Raw genomic sequence first — 14,406 nt, 5'->3', positions numbered from 1 at the left:
GGGGCAGGGCAGCGGTGTCCGGAGCAGAGGTGACCCCCTTCCCTGCCATGCTGGGGGCTGGAGACCAGTGCAGGAGAACGAAGGCGCTTCGGTGCCAGGTGTTTCCCAACTGGCCAACTGGCCGCTCGTTAAGAGGGCCCCAGTGCCGGCTCGAGGCCATACATGGACTCACGGGCCAGGAGGGGCCAGGAGGGGCCGGGGCCGACGCAGCCCCGCGGTGATGGAGCTCGCACGCCGGCTCCCCGTGCTGCTAAAACCTGGGGGAAGGTGCCACACGCATCTGGCCCTGCAGCCCTGGCCCTGCCACCACCGTCCCATGGGGGTCCCAGCCCCACCGGCACCCAGGGATCTCACCCTGCACACCCAGGCAGCCTGGCGAGAGCCCCGTGGCCGCCGAAATGCCTTTTTTCCCAGGCCAGATGGAGCTTTTCAAAGTAATGGGAATCACGAGCCACCTCCAGCCGGGCCAGGGAGCATCTCCGCTTCCTTCCCCCGGCCGGTGGGACAGACGCCAGCGCCGCCCCGGCTCCCCAGCCCCACGGCCGGCCCGCCTCGCCGGACCCCCACCCCACCGGCGGTGGGATGCGCGTGTCCCCCCCCCGTGCACGGTCTCGGGGCCGGGAGGAAGTCAGTTATTGCAAACAACTTTCTCCGGGTGGGATGGCCTGGGTTCCCAGGCGCGTCGCTGGCAGCCGGCACAGCCCTGGCCGCTCTCCTCCCCCCTGCTCCCCCCAGCCCTCCTTCCCTCGCTCCCCCTCTCCGACTTAATGACTTCCACATGGGCCTCTGGCATCCCAAGCCAAGCCTCCCAGCATTGTCTGAAATCTCCAAATTTAGAAGAAATATGAAAATTGTCAAGCAGCCCTTCCTTAGGGGGTAAAAGCAACACTCGGCTGCGCGGCGGCGGGTCGCGGCGGCGGGCCCACGTGACGGCACCCCAGCCAATGGATCCCCTCGGCGCCCCTGACAGCGGTGCCCGTCGGCAGCCTGGCCTCCTCCTGCAGCTCATATAAGGTAAAAAGAAAAAGGTTTTCCAGCTTCTGAGCAGCCTGGAAGGAGTTTTTTGCCGAGGGCTCCTATGCCAGCCGCTTAAAAATCCCCGGCTGGCGGCACCGGGGTCCCAGTGGCGGGTTATAATGTGCCGGGAGGAGGTGGCCGGCGTGTGCCCACGTCCCCGCGGTGCCCCGCCACAGGTGCGGGGTGGCAGGTAGGTGACCGTGGATGGAGGGAGCGGGTGGGCACGCGGGTGGGCGCGCTGGTGCGCGGGGTGGCTGGCTGCGTGGGGCGGGGGGGAGGTTGGTGCTGAGGCTCCGTGGCGGGATGGGTGCTCCTGCTCTGCCCGGTGCCTGCCCGGGCGTGGGCAGGGACGGGCAGGCAGGAGGCGGGGGAAAGCATGGCTCCTCCAGCATCCCCCTCTGCCAGCCATGGGATGCTCGGCCCAGCTGGCTGCGGGGAGGTGGGCAGAGGTACCCCCACCCCAGGTGCATGGATGCTGTGCCTGAGGAGGGAGGGAGGCGAGCGGAGCACGGCCACAGGGTGCCGGTGGGGAAACCCCCTGGGCACAGAGCTGGCGAGGAGTGACCAGAGCCACCTCGGGGCCAGGCGGTCCCGAGCAAAGAGGTTCCCCAAAATATGTCCCCGCAGCTCCATGCTGGCCCTGGGAGAGGGGCTTGGTGGGGCTCACCCAGCTTTTTGGAGGTGGGCAAGGGCCCTCCCGGGACTGGGGGAGGAATTGCTTTCTGCTCTGTGTACATCTAGGACGGAAAAAACGGGAAGCCGGAGGCGAGCCCGGGCAGGCTCCCCGCGCAGCAGGGGCCGTGGCCCGCTCGCTCAGCTCCTCTGGGCGGCCATGCTGCTGCCACTTTGGGGGGAAAACAGGCCGAGACTCGCCGCCAGACGCTTGCAGGGTGCCGAAGCCCCCCTACTCGGTGCACTCGCGCCGACCGAGAATATTCCGTGGCCCGCAGCTCTTGGGACCCGAATGCCAGCCCAGCCTATGCCGCTGCCTCACTCTGTCCCCCTGGCCGCGGCCCCTAGCTGGCACCGCTGGCATGCTCCCAGCCGCTGGCCTTCCCCGTCTCCATCGCTCACTGGGTGAACGGTTGCTGCGTCCTCATTCCCGTGGAGTTGCAGCAGTGGCTGCGGAGCATGGTCACCCTGTGGGAGCCAGCGGCTGAGCCCCGGGCCGGCCACGGGGCTGGTGGGGAGGGCACGGGGTGCGCAGCAGGCGATGGCAGGGCTGCCGGCCCCATGTGGTGTGAGGGGATGGACGCGGCTTGTTCCTAGACAGCCTTGAGCTTAGGCATTGCAAAGGCTCCCCGAGGCTCTCCAGGGCATGCCTCCTTCCTGCCCATCCCTCGCAGGCTGCCGTGCTGCCTTTGCCTGGGTTATGGCTGGCTCCGCACCATCCCTCCGCTCCCAGGGCGCCAGCAGTGGCTGTCCCCTCCCAGCAGGTCACTTGGGGACACCGTGCCCGGCGGGCATGTGGCAGCAAGCTGCCATGTCCCCCTGCCTCCTTCCTCTGTAGAACGGCTCCCACCGCTACAGGGACAACCTCCAGCTGTCACTCGGGTCCCACACGAGGACAGTGGGTCCAGCCAGGGTACAATGCCATCCCTGGGGGTGCAAGCTCCTGTATGGGCTGTGTGTCCCTCTGCAAAAGGACGGTGACAGTAAGCAGGGCACTGTAGGCTCTCAGTGCAGCCCTGGCCACCACGGTCCCAGTCTGTCCCCATCCCGCTGTGCCTCAAGGGCTCCCTGCTGTCACTGGCTGCTCCCGGGGAAGTTGCGGCATCTCGGCACTGGGATGCTGCACATGGGGATGGGGAGCCACCAACGCGACACGGCCTGCATCCCCGTCCCAGCGGCGGTGTCCCCGGCACGGGGCTATCCTGCCTGCGCCTGTCCCAGCTCCCCAGCCTCTGCGCACCGGCCAGGGTGTCCTGCTGAAGGGCAACGCCATTGACTCTCCACTGCCGGCCAACGGGAGAGGAGTTAATTTCCAACAAACAGGCAGACGCCTCCGCCAAAGATTTCCCAAGCAGTTATCAGCAGGAATTCAGGGAAGGCTGTGTCTAGACAGGCTGCAGCTCTGGGTGGCTGTTGGATAGAGTGGCATTTCCCTCCATGCTTGTCAAGAGGCAGTCTGGAGATGATTAAGGGCTTTTTTTTCTTTTCTTGGTCTCCTTTTCTATCTGAGAACCAGGTTTGTTCCTGATCAGGCTTTTCCAAGGCTTGTTCCTCCACACCCGGAGCGAAACCTGCCTTTGCTCATCCCCGGCATCCCACTGCTCCTCTTCTCCTGGGGCTGAGCCGGGGACAGCCAGTGCCTGGGGCCCAGCGGTGCAGCCTGCTGCGGCTCCCGGTGAACGGGGCCACGATGAGCCATACCATCAGCCTGTGGCACGCTTTGCCTCCCGGCAAGTGAGGGCTCCTGCCAGCCGCGGGCAGGCGCTCAGTCACTGCTGTGCCTTGGTGAAGGTGATGGGCAGTGGTGTGGCACAGGCATGCTGCAGGCAGGAGCGCAAGCAGGAGCACAGGCAGTGCAGGGGGCTGAGCGCTGGGCTGGGGACCCCAGTGCACTCTCCGGGGCGGCCCCAGCGCCTTAACCTGCGTGGGGCAGAAGCAGCGAAAGCTTGTCTTCATGAGCAAGCCAGCTTCGAGCAGCGAACAATGAGGCAAGAGGCTGGAAATCTGAGCTCTGGAGCCATTTCACCATCCTTTGACCTTGGCTGGGAGCACACAGAGGAGGCGAGCAGAGCAGATCCTGCACGGGGGGAGGCTCCAGCCAGGGGGGATGAAGCCCAACACACGTCCCGTGGCTGCAGGCCAGTGGGTGCTGGGGAAGCACTTGCCGCTCCTGACCCCCAAAACCCTTTGCCTGCCCAGGACCATGTACGTTCACAGGGCTCATCTCAGCCCTGCCTCCACGCCTGGCTCTAGCCCCCCCCGGGCAGTGGGGACGTGCTGCCTGCCGCACTTTGGGGATGTCGAGGGGAGCCGGGGCAGTGTCTGCCCGCCGGCAGCACCCCCCAGCCGGGCTCAGGGGGGGCACAGGGGAGTGGGGCCGCCTCCTCCTCCCCCACCAGACACCAAGGGGGTCACTGGCTGGGAGGTGCCGGTGCTCCCCCAGCCCCTCGGGGCACCCTGTCCCTTTGGCTGCGGGCAGGGACAGCAGGTGTGGGGCCAGGCTCGCCTGGCACGGTCACGGAGACAAAGGGCAGAGGCTGGAGTCAGACCCCATGTGGAGCCAGGGACACGGTTACCTGGGGAGGACCGGGCTTTTCTGTCCCACACCCCACCGATGCCAGCCTGGGCAGAATATGGGGCCGGTGGGTGCCCCGGGCCATCCCAGGGACGAACAGGGACCCTTCCCGGCAGCGGCAGCCAAATCCCTGCTGCACGTTCAGCCCGTGCAGCTGGCGGAGCTGAGCATGGAGCTGATGTGGCCATGCAAGGCCGTGCCAGCTCTGTCCTGGCGCAGGGAGAAGCAGCGGCATGAGAGCAGAGCTGTCCTCTGCAGAGCAGCACGGCGAGAACCCATTGCAGTGCCGGTGCAGCAGGCCCGGGCTCCATCCAGTGCTTGGGCTGCGGCTGCTGCGAGCAAGCACCTTCCCGCTGCTGGGTGAGGGACGAAGCTGCTTTGTGCTGGCGGACAAGCTGGGGATGGTCACGCTGCCCGTGGGGATGGGAAGGGGGCTTCTGGAGGGCTGGCAAGCTCCCGGGGCCAGCCCTGTGCCCGCATTAGTTGCGTGCTGTGTGCGGCTGTCAGCTCGGCAGGTGAAGAGACACACGTGTGGTCAGGCTGAGCGAGAGGCAGCCAGCCTGCCCGGGCTCTGTTTGATGTGAGACATCGAAATAGGAGGTGCTGAGCACCAACGTCTTCCCTGTCGCTGAAGCAGGGAAGCACGGTGCTGTGCAGTGCCAGAGCTGCAGGAGATGGGCAGCGTGCTGGTGGGACTGCCCGGGGCACGGCCAGCCCTGCAGAGCACCGTCCTGCTCCAGGCAGCAGGCAGTGCCGTCTGCCCCGGCAATCTGCCCCCCCGTCAATCTTGGGGGGCTCAGCCCCAGCTGAGGCTGTGTTGGGATGGGGGTGCAACAGCTCTGTTAAGCTCCTTCCTCAGTGGCTGCAGGGAGATGGGACGTGCTGGTAATGCTGGGGGCTTCCCACCCCAGGGCTGGAGGGTCTGTGGGTGCCGGCTGGCAGCGTGCAGGCAGCCAGGTCTTTGCCTTGAGGCTGCTGGGAGCGAGTGCATCTCCCCTGCTCTGCAGGGACATCCCTGTCATGGTGGGCAACACAGGGCCAGGAGGTGAAGGATGGCGCTGCCTCTCCCTGGGCTGAGCTCTGCTGGGAGGTGGATGAGCAGCTTCCCTTGGACAAGGAACGGCAGTGGACAGGGCCTGGGGATGGGGCTGTGGGACCCGCCGTGCCACGCGTGAGGCAGATGCTCCGTGGTGACCAACAGGTCACCCTGGTGCTCACTGTGGGACCGACTTGCTGGTCGCTGGTCCATAGGGCAACGTCTCTCTCTTCCAGCCTGGCCTTCTTACCTGGGATCCCTCACTGCAGATTTGCCCTTCCTTGTTTTCCCCTTCCTTTTCAACCTTATTTTTTAAATTTCATTTTTATTATTTGCCGCCTCCAGCCCCCACGAGCCCGCCGCACCTGAGCAGAGGAGCGGCACCGCTCACCCCACCGGCTGGGTGCTCCCTCGCCAGTCCTGCCCGAGGGTCTGCCGGCACGGGGGAGCCCAGCTCCACGGTCCTGCGGGGAAACGGCACCCGACTGTCAGCCCTGATGTAACTTTTGTGCTCGATCTTTTTCTACATCTCATCTCCTGCTTGCTGGGAGCTCAACCCATTTAGGGCATTTTCTTTTAGTGTCTTTTACTGCTCGGCTGGGCGGGCAGCAGGCAGGGCTGGGAAAGCTGGGGCCTGCGGGGGAAGTGATTTACTAACTGGGCTCCTCTCATGTCCAGGCGATGCTGCACACACATCCCCACTCCCCCTCTCCCTTGCTGGAGCAGAGATAAGATGATAAAGCTTGGATAAGCAGCCAAGAGCGCTGGCAGCTTAATGAGCTCCAGCCACACCATGGCTGTGCCTCTGCGAGAGGAGAGGGAGCCTCGCTGCTCCCTGCCCGTTCCGGCTCCAAGCTCTTTGCTGGCCTCGTGTGAGCTCCTGCATGCCCGCCATGCTGAGGAGCATCCCCTGCGCCAGCTCCTCCGGCCAGCTCCAGCTGGGAGCCGTGCAAGAGCAGGGTGAGGAGCAGAGCCCAGGGAGCAAGGACAACGCTGGAGCAGCCGCCCCGCACCGCTTGGGAACAGTGTCCGTGGGGAGCTCTCCCCGCGGCGCTCTGGGTTCCCACCAGCCCTTCCCAGCGAGGGCTGGAGGCCGGTGACGTGACGGCCTGTCCCCGCTGGGACTTCACCCCTGCACCACTTCCTCCAGACGGGGAATGTGACGTGTAAACAGAGCGGGAGCCCTGGTGCCGGCACTCGCTCCCACGCTCCGTGTGCCCCGGGGCCGGCACCGGGGACACCAGGCGTCAGCCCTCGCCGGCGTGCTCCCTGCACCCCCAAAACACCTTCCAGCGGTGGGCTGGGGAGGGGGGCCAGGGCCGTGCTGCCCCGTGGAGGGGGACGCCGCTCTGGGAGAAGGAAACCAGCTAAGGATGGGGAGATGGTGGTCAGCGGGCTGGGGGCAGCGGGGGAAGAGCTGAGGCCGTGGGAAAGGTGATGTTCGGGCTGCTGCGTGCCTTGGCTCTTCCTTAGCCGTGCTTCTTCCAGCCACGCATGGCCTTCCTGCCGCTCCTGCCCCTCTTTCTCACCCCCGAGCCAGGCTCTAGTGTTGCTGGAGGGTTGCAGCCCCTCGCCGCAGCGGCTGGCACCGGCGGCTTTGCAGGAACCCGTGGGTTCTGCATGGCGGCACAGGACTGGGCGCAGCGGTGGCCAGGCAGAGACGGTGGGGTTGGTCCGCTGCCTCAGGGTGACAAACAGGGAGATGCCAGCTTGCGTTTGCAGCCCGGAGGTGGCAGAGGCCTCGTCTGTCCCTGGGGTCCCTCCCACCATCCCCACCGTGCCACCACCCTGCGCCGCAAGCGGGGTGCGGAGGAGCCTGGCTCTCCACAGAGACACCAAATTAGGCGATTTCTCCCTCGCTCTGGCACCAGGAGAGGGGCCGCCTGCCCAGGAGGAAGGAGCACAAACCAGATGCGCTCTCCCCTCTGCATCCATCCCCTGCTCTCAACCCCCCAAACCTGCTCCTTTGTTCTTGGCATAATTTATCCCAGCAAAACCCGGCGAGAAAGAGCAGCATCCCCCTGGGCCCCCTTGGCTCGCCCCCAGCATGGGAGATGGGGGCCGCTCGGTCTCCAAATCTGCCTTTTTGACCATAAAAGGGCAGGCACGCCGCAGCCCCGGCGGGAGGATGGGAAAGGGAAGGCAGAGCTATTTATAGCTGAGCATCAGGACCTCAGCCTGAACTCGGGGTTAATCAGCCTGCGACCAGATTAGGATCTCCCTTGGCCCCTCCATTTTCTCATAAACCTTTGATTTAATACCAGCCCTGGCGAGGGAGGGAGGGAGGAAGAGAGAGAGGAGGCACCTCTCCTCCACAGAGGCCACCATGGTCCATGGGGGACGGGGTGGAGATGCTGGGGGACAGGATGGAGATGCTGGGAGAGCTGGAAGGCCCCGGTGGGATGGAGCGTTGGAGCTGTCCTGCCACCAGCTTGTGCTGCAAAGCGACAGCGAGCAGCATCCCCGTGTGATCCCCTGTGAGGGACACCCAACAGGCAGCAGAAGCTGCCCTGGGGTCAGTCCCTTAAATTTCTATGGAGTTGAGTGAGTCCTTCCAGCAAGAGCACGTTTCCCTCCATCGCCTGGGCAGGGTTATCTGGGGGGGGTCCTTGGGCAGGATTTACCTTGCCTGGTGTGACCCAGCAATGAGTTCCTCAGCCAGCGGGAGGTGGCATCAGGGCTGCTTGGGCAGCTGATGACCAGAGCTGGATCAAAGCTCGGCTGGGGCAGGGATGGAGCCCCGGTGGCTGGTGGAGATCAGGCTTTTGGGGGCCAGGAGGATGGGAAAGGGTACCCGCATGGGTCTGAGCATCACCCAATGCCTTCCGCCCTCCTCCAGAGAGCAGGGCAGCCTGGAGCCACTCGCGGCAGAGCCCTCCTGGCCGGGCTGTTCAGGCTTTCCTCAAAAACCCAGGTCTGGCCTTGCGCTGGCCTCGTGGGGCCGAGGAATTTCAAGGAGGAAACAAATCCCAACTGCTATTAAAAAAGGACATTTCCTGCAGCGGCAGCCTGCCTGGAGAGGGGAAAGGGCGCTGTGTTGTAACTGCGGGGAGGGCTGAGCTCTGACTCAGCCCAGCACCGCCGGGGAGGCAGCTCGCAGCCGCCGAGAGCTCTCCCGCCTGCTCCCATCCTCCCAGCACCCACCGGCAGCGGCAGGGCAGGCGAGCGGGGGAAGCGACTCGGCAGAGGAGGTGAGCAGCGGGTAGGAGCAAGGGTAATGCCGGGCAATGCCAGGCAACGCTGGTGTGACTAAGGAAGGAGCCAGGGGACTGCCTTGGGTGCGCACACTGTGCTCCGGGCACCCTCCGGAGAGCCTTGGCCGGGGATGCGGTGGTGGCCAGTGGTCCCCCCAGCGTTGGCGGGACCATGAGTCCAGCCATTTGTTATTCTGGTTTCTTCTTCTGAAGCCATGTGGCATGTTTGTACCCACGCGAGCAAGGGGGTGAGCAACCTGGGGCCATAGCTCTCCTCCTGGCAAGCACCGCTCGGGGGACACTGGTGTCCCCCAACACAGAGGTCCCCCAGCAGCAAGGTGAGCGCTGGGGAGCAGAGGGTGATGGCTGCATGGCCCACTGGTGGCAGCCTCCTTTCCTCGGGAAACCAGGACAAAACAGAGTGGAGACACGGGGGAAAGGGCAGGCCCTGCAGCACTGGCTTTTTTGCCCCATCTTGGGGACATGTGATGGGGACATTGGAGGGAGGATGGGGGGTGCCTCCTCCCCCCCCCCCCCGAGACCTCCCCTTGGGCAGGGCAGGCGAGCCCCAGCAGATGTTTTGCCTCCAACCTGGCGCAATGCGCAGCCCGGCGCATTCCTCCAGCCTTTCTCGATGTTTCTTTCCCCGCCGCCACCTCCCCAGGGATGGCAGCTGAGGTCTCCCAGCCCCACACCATGAGGGCAGAGAAGGCTCCATCCTGTCTTTTCCCACCAAGGCAGGACAGTGGCAGGGAGAGGACAGGGGCCATCCCCAGGGTCCATGGCAGGGCTCCCCGTGCATCTGGGGACCTGCCAGCCACCCCACACGGCTTCGAGCAATCAAAGGGAGGCCTTTGAGTGGCTATCGTAGGGCTTCTTGTGTGCACAGAGGTGTTGGCATTGCTGTCCTCAATCCCGTGGGGTGCTGGGCACCCAAGGGGGCCCCATAGCAGAGGACTTGTGGCTCCACACCAGTCCACACTCGGCTCTGCACCACCACGCTGACTGCCATCCTCTGTGTCTTACAGGCTCAGCCGTGGGAGTCCCTGGGGACATCGAAGCTACCGAAGGCACATGTTGACTGTACAGCCCCAGAAACATGGCCAGCAGCAAGACACGGGCAGAGCCAGCATGCTGCCAGCACAGGCACCAGCACGTGTCCTTTCCTTGGGCACAGGCAGCCGCACATTGAGGGCAAACCTACCCCTGTTCCCTGTTGCCCAGCCGTGTAAAGTGGGGCTGTCTCCTCGGGCACACTGCAGTGCCACACATCGCTCCCTGCTGAAAGCATGGCAGCCCCTTCGGGGGGGTGTGCACGGGGCCGGGGTGCTGCCCAGAGGGCCCAGCAGCGGGGCAGAGGCTCTGCAAAGGCATAGGGTGGCATGAGGGTCCCTGCGGGACCTCCCCTTGCTCTGGGTCTCTGTGGCTGTTCCCACACTTGGCCGGAGCTCAGGGCTCTCCTGGCCATGGCCGGGATGGAGATAACCTCGCGTCGGCCAAGGCTGCTCCCAAACCTCGTTCCCGACTGACGGATGCCGCAAGCGTGGGGCACCACGGGGCTCTTTTCGCCACTCTTTCCTACCAAGAACCAGGGACAGCTGATGGGGGAGCCCGGCACATTGCGCAGGATGGTTTCTGCCCCGGTTCCCAGCTGGGTGCACCGGGCCGGGAGGGCCGGATGCAGGGGCTCACGCTGGAGATGCGCCATCTGCTTCTCGTCAGGCTGCTGGGAGCGCCGCAGCTGCCGGGGCCCAGCAGCGGGACTCGGTTGTGATAGATGGTCTGTTTATCACGTTTCGGCTCTGCTCAGGATGTTAGTGTTTGCCCGTGAAAAGACATTTTTGGGCTCGGCCGCTCCCTCCATCCTTCCTCTCCTCTCGCTTCCCCCTGGATCCTCGCCCCTTGGATCTGGATGGGCTTCAGCCCATCTGAGGTTGAAGGTGCAGGCAGCATCCCTCCCGCAGCCCCTGGTCCTTGCCCATGGGAAGGGCTGGGCTCAGCCCTGCCACCCTGGGAACGGATCAGGCTGATGTCTGATCTTGGGAAGCCAAGGTGCTGGCCAGCTGCAGGCTCTCCTCTGATGGGGACTGGGACAGGGACAAGGGTGGGGAGGGACGGGAGGAGCTTTCACATGCTCCTCATCTCCCCAGGCGGGGAAGGGGCAGAGGGCAGCAAGGGAGGGATGTGCTGTGTGACACCTATGGCCCCACACCATCCTGGGGTGTCCTGGCCCTGCTGAGTGGCAGCCCTTGGGGGGGACTCTCATCACCCTCACCCTTTCACCCAGCTCTGCACTGGTTCTTGGCAGGGGGGTACACGGATTTGGGGGCAGAACCACCCCCCCAGTCTGCCCCTATCCCTGTCTGTCCCTGCGGAACTGGGGCCATGCTGAGCTACCAAGCCCAGGTCTGTCCTGCCATCATGTTAGGACCGGGCACGGGGGACGCGGGCAAAAGGCTTTGGGGGCTGGAAGGGGACACCTCTATGCCTGCACCCAGGGGGCAGGCAGACACACAGCTTTGCCGTGGCACGACCCACGGATGCGTGCCAGCCACAGCGAGGGTGACAGCGGGCTCCTTCATGTCTCCCAGCCCAAGGTGCAGTGCTGCATCTCTGGTCAATTGGGAGTCTGAGATGAAGCACTGTAGCTCGGGAAGGGAGGAACTGCACACCCTGGGGACCTCTGGGCCCACCCACCTGCTGGGACGAGTGACACAAGGAGAGCTGACCTCTGGCTACAGGAAAGGGCTCACCCCAAAGCGCCAGATCCCTGCAGAGAACAAGGGTGGAGAGGAGGGTAGGGAGGTTTCTCCTTGCAGCAGAGGGACCCCTGTGTCTGCTCGGGACCCCCAGCCCGGTGCTGGGCACCAGTGGGATGGGTCACACAGAAATGTGGGAGCCTTGTGCGGTGCGGGGGGCAGCAGGGACGCGGCAGCGGCACCCCCCCATCAGCCATGTGTGGAGCCCGGTCGGCAGCGAGGACGTGTGGGGCTGGTGGAAAGCCTGGGTCGCCGTGCCCTCAGGGTCCAGTTTTCCCAGGAATCCCTTAGGCGCTACGTTGGGGATTCCTGGAAATACTGTTCTTGGGGCCACGGCTTGGCAGCTGGAGACGGCCCATCCCGTGGGGAGCTACAGCCTGTGGAAGAGCTGTTAAGGTATGGGGCCACTTGGTGGGCTGCGAGTGGGAGGGAGAGCCCCCTGGCTACCCCAAACATGGGGAGGTGGGCAATGCAGCCCCAGCTGCCCCACACCGGGGGGTGATGGATGTCCCCGTGGTCACCACTCACTGCAAGAGGATGCGGCTGGTGGGCAGATGGCCTTGCACACCGCTCCTGCTCTGCATGTCAGGGGTCAATAGCCAGCCGGGGGTCAATAAAGGTTTCGACTCCCAAGTGACTCTGTCCTGGCCGATCCTTTGGGGCTGGGAGCAGGGTGGGAGCTTACAGCCTGGTGCCAGCACAGTTTGGGTCAGAAAGGGGGGACAAGAACCACCTGTGGAGCATAGCCCCTGGGGGGGGGGGCTGCTCTCTCCCTCCTGCGCTATCCCCTGCCACGTTCCCCCCCCCACCTCCCGCCCCTGCCATGCTCCTGCAAAGGGAACTGATGCACCGCGTCCCTGTCCCGGCTGCCGCTGGGCAGCGTGAGCATCCCGGCCAGCGGCTGCCTCGGCCGGGAGCTGGGACCTCTCCCTGCAGGTCCACCCCACACCGATCGCATCCCTGCCAGCGCCGCAGCCCCCGGCCCGCCGACCTGACCCGACCTGACCCGCAGCCCGGTGGGCAGCGGGACCACCCCCCCCCTACACGCCTGCTCTGCCCTGCGGCCCGCTGCCCGCGCGGGGCCCCTGCCTGCCTGCACGGGGGCAGGTGCAGGCAGGTGCAGGCAGGTGCAGCAGGCAGGGGCAGGCAGCGTGGCCGGGCAGGGAGGCCGGGGCGGACGGCAGGTGGCGGTGCTGCCTAGGCGGGAGCAGGCGGGCTGGGCTGGGCTGGGCTGGGCTGGGCTGCCCACCCCGCCAGTCCCACCAGTCCTGCCCGTTCCTGCCTTATCTGCCTGCTCCTGGAGAGCCCCGCCAGCCCTGGAGGCGGGGAGCACCCAGCAGGCAGGCCCTGCGGCTGCCTGGCTTCCCCCCCCCCACCCCACGCAATAGCAGAACCGTCCCCACGTCGCTGGAGAAGCAGCCGGTGTCCCCTCCTTCCCCACGCACCGCTGTCCCCGTCCCCCCTCTCCAGCTCATGCCCGGCCCTGACCCGATGCCAGCCTTGGGTGCGGGAGATTCAAAGCCTGTCCCGGGTGGGTGCCGTGGGGACAGGGACCCCGCTTGTCCCCGCTCCGCTTGCTGTACACGGCTGAGCAGCGGATGAGCCCCCTCCCGGCTGTAAGAACAGTGTGGGGCGAGGGGCAGCACTGGGCGCCAGGGAACGTTGCGGGGTGGCCGGGCTGGTCCCCACGTCCCGGTCAGGATAGGCCAGAGGCCCTAATCCTCCAGCCACCCCCACCCCCAAAGGCAGCCAGACCCATCCACCCGCAAGGCGGACAGACACCCGCATCAGGGACAGGTCCCCAGGGACAGCCACGCGATGCCGACGCAGCCGTCGTGCCGCGCCGCCGGCGTGGCGCACCCTGCGCATCACGCAGCCCTGTTCCCGCCCGGCCCGTTCCCGGCACCCCAGCCGGTGCCGAAACGCCACAGGGCTAACCGCCTCCGCGCCCGTCCCGCTGACTCAGCGGGGTGCAGCCAGCAGCACCCGGCCCACCCCGCTGAGGCTCGCCGCTGACGCAGGGCCGCGCATCGCCCGCGCTCCCCGTGCCCGGCATCTCCCTGCGGGCACCCTCCCACACGTGCTGGCGTGTCCACCCCACAGCTGGCAGGGAAGAGCCGGGCAAACCATGCCTGCGTGCGGCTGGTGCTGCCTGCGGTGCCGGCTGCCCGCTCTGTCGGGACCCGGAGGCTGGCAGCCCGTTTGGGGAGCTGGAAGGCGCACCGGGCTGTTGCCGTTTGGTTTCCTGAGGCTCCCAGTGGGGTTTTGGGGTGCCTGGGTAGGTGGATGAGACAGGGGTGGGAGGGTGAGGAGATCCCACCCCAAAACCCAGCCAGGAGAAGGCAGGGGTGGGGAAAGTCCTTCCCATCGCTCACGAGGAGGAAAAGTGGAAATCGCAAAACCTGTCTGGAAATGACAAACCAAAACCCACACCCAACCTCCCCCCACCGTGACAGCACTGTTGGTTTGCCATGGCTCCAACTGCTCTGTTTCAACCTTTTCCAAGCAGTTTGTTTTGATTTTGGTTGTTGGGGGGGGGGGGGGGGGTTACATGACATGCCGGTGCAGGATGGAGAGCCATGTCTCTCTCACACACACCCAAATTAAAAAAATACAGCACTTAGTTCAGGAAATGCCAACTCAGAGATTTTTTGATTGTTTCCTTCTTTCTTTTCCCCCCTTTTTTTCAGCCAGAAAATTTATCAAGGCTGACCCTGTCCCTGAGCGAGATTTAGGTTTGGACAATATTGGCAATTTCTGGCCAAAAAAAGCCCTTTAACTGAAGAATTCCTGACCTGCCTCCAGCCTGCCCATGAACCAGCTGCCCCCGCCACTGCGGGGAAGCACAAGTCTCCTCCTTGTCACCAAAGCAGGGCTGCGGTTCAGCTCCCCACCTCTCACTACCAGCTTTCAGCCGGGCAGTTGCCAAGCCCACCCGAGCAGCAGCACTGGTACCAGCAGCTGTGAGGGGAGAACGGAGACCCCACGCTCAGCAAATGTCCCCCTTGGGACTCGCCGGGTGCCCTCCCCAGCCCCAGGCACATAGGGTACCAGCAGCTCCAGGAGCTCTGGGCATAAAGCCTGGAGCGCTGACCCATCTACCCGATAGAGAAACTGAGGCACACATCTCCTGCCTGTCCCTTGCCTCAAGAA

The sequence above is a fragment of the Aquila chrysaetos genome, chromosome 22 (genome assembly GCF_900496995.4).
Source record: "Aquila chrysaetos chrysaetos chromosome 22, bAquChr1.4, whole genome shotgun sequence".
NCBI lineage: Eukaryota > Metazoa > Chordata > Aves > Accipitriformes > Accipitridae > Aquila > Aquila chrysaetos.
This window is presented reverse-complemented; position numbering follows the sequence as displayed.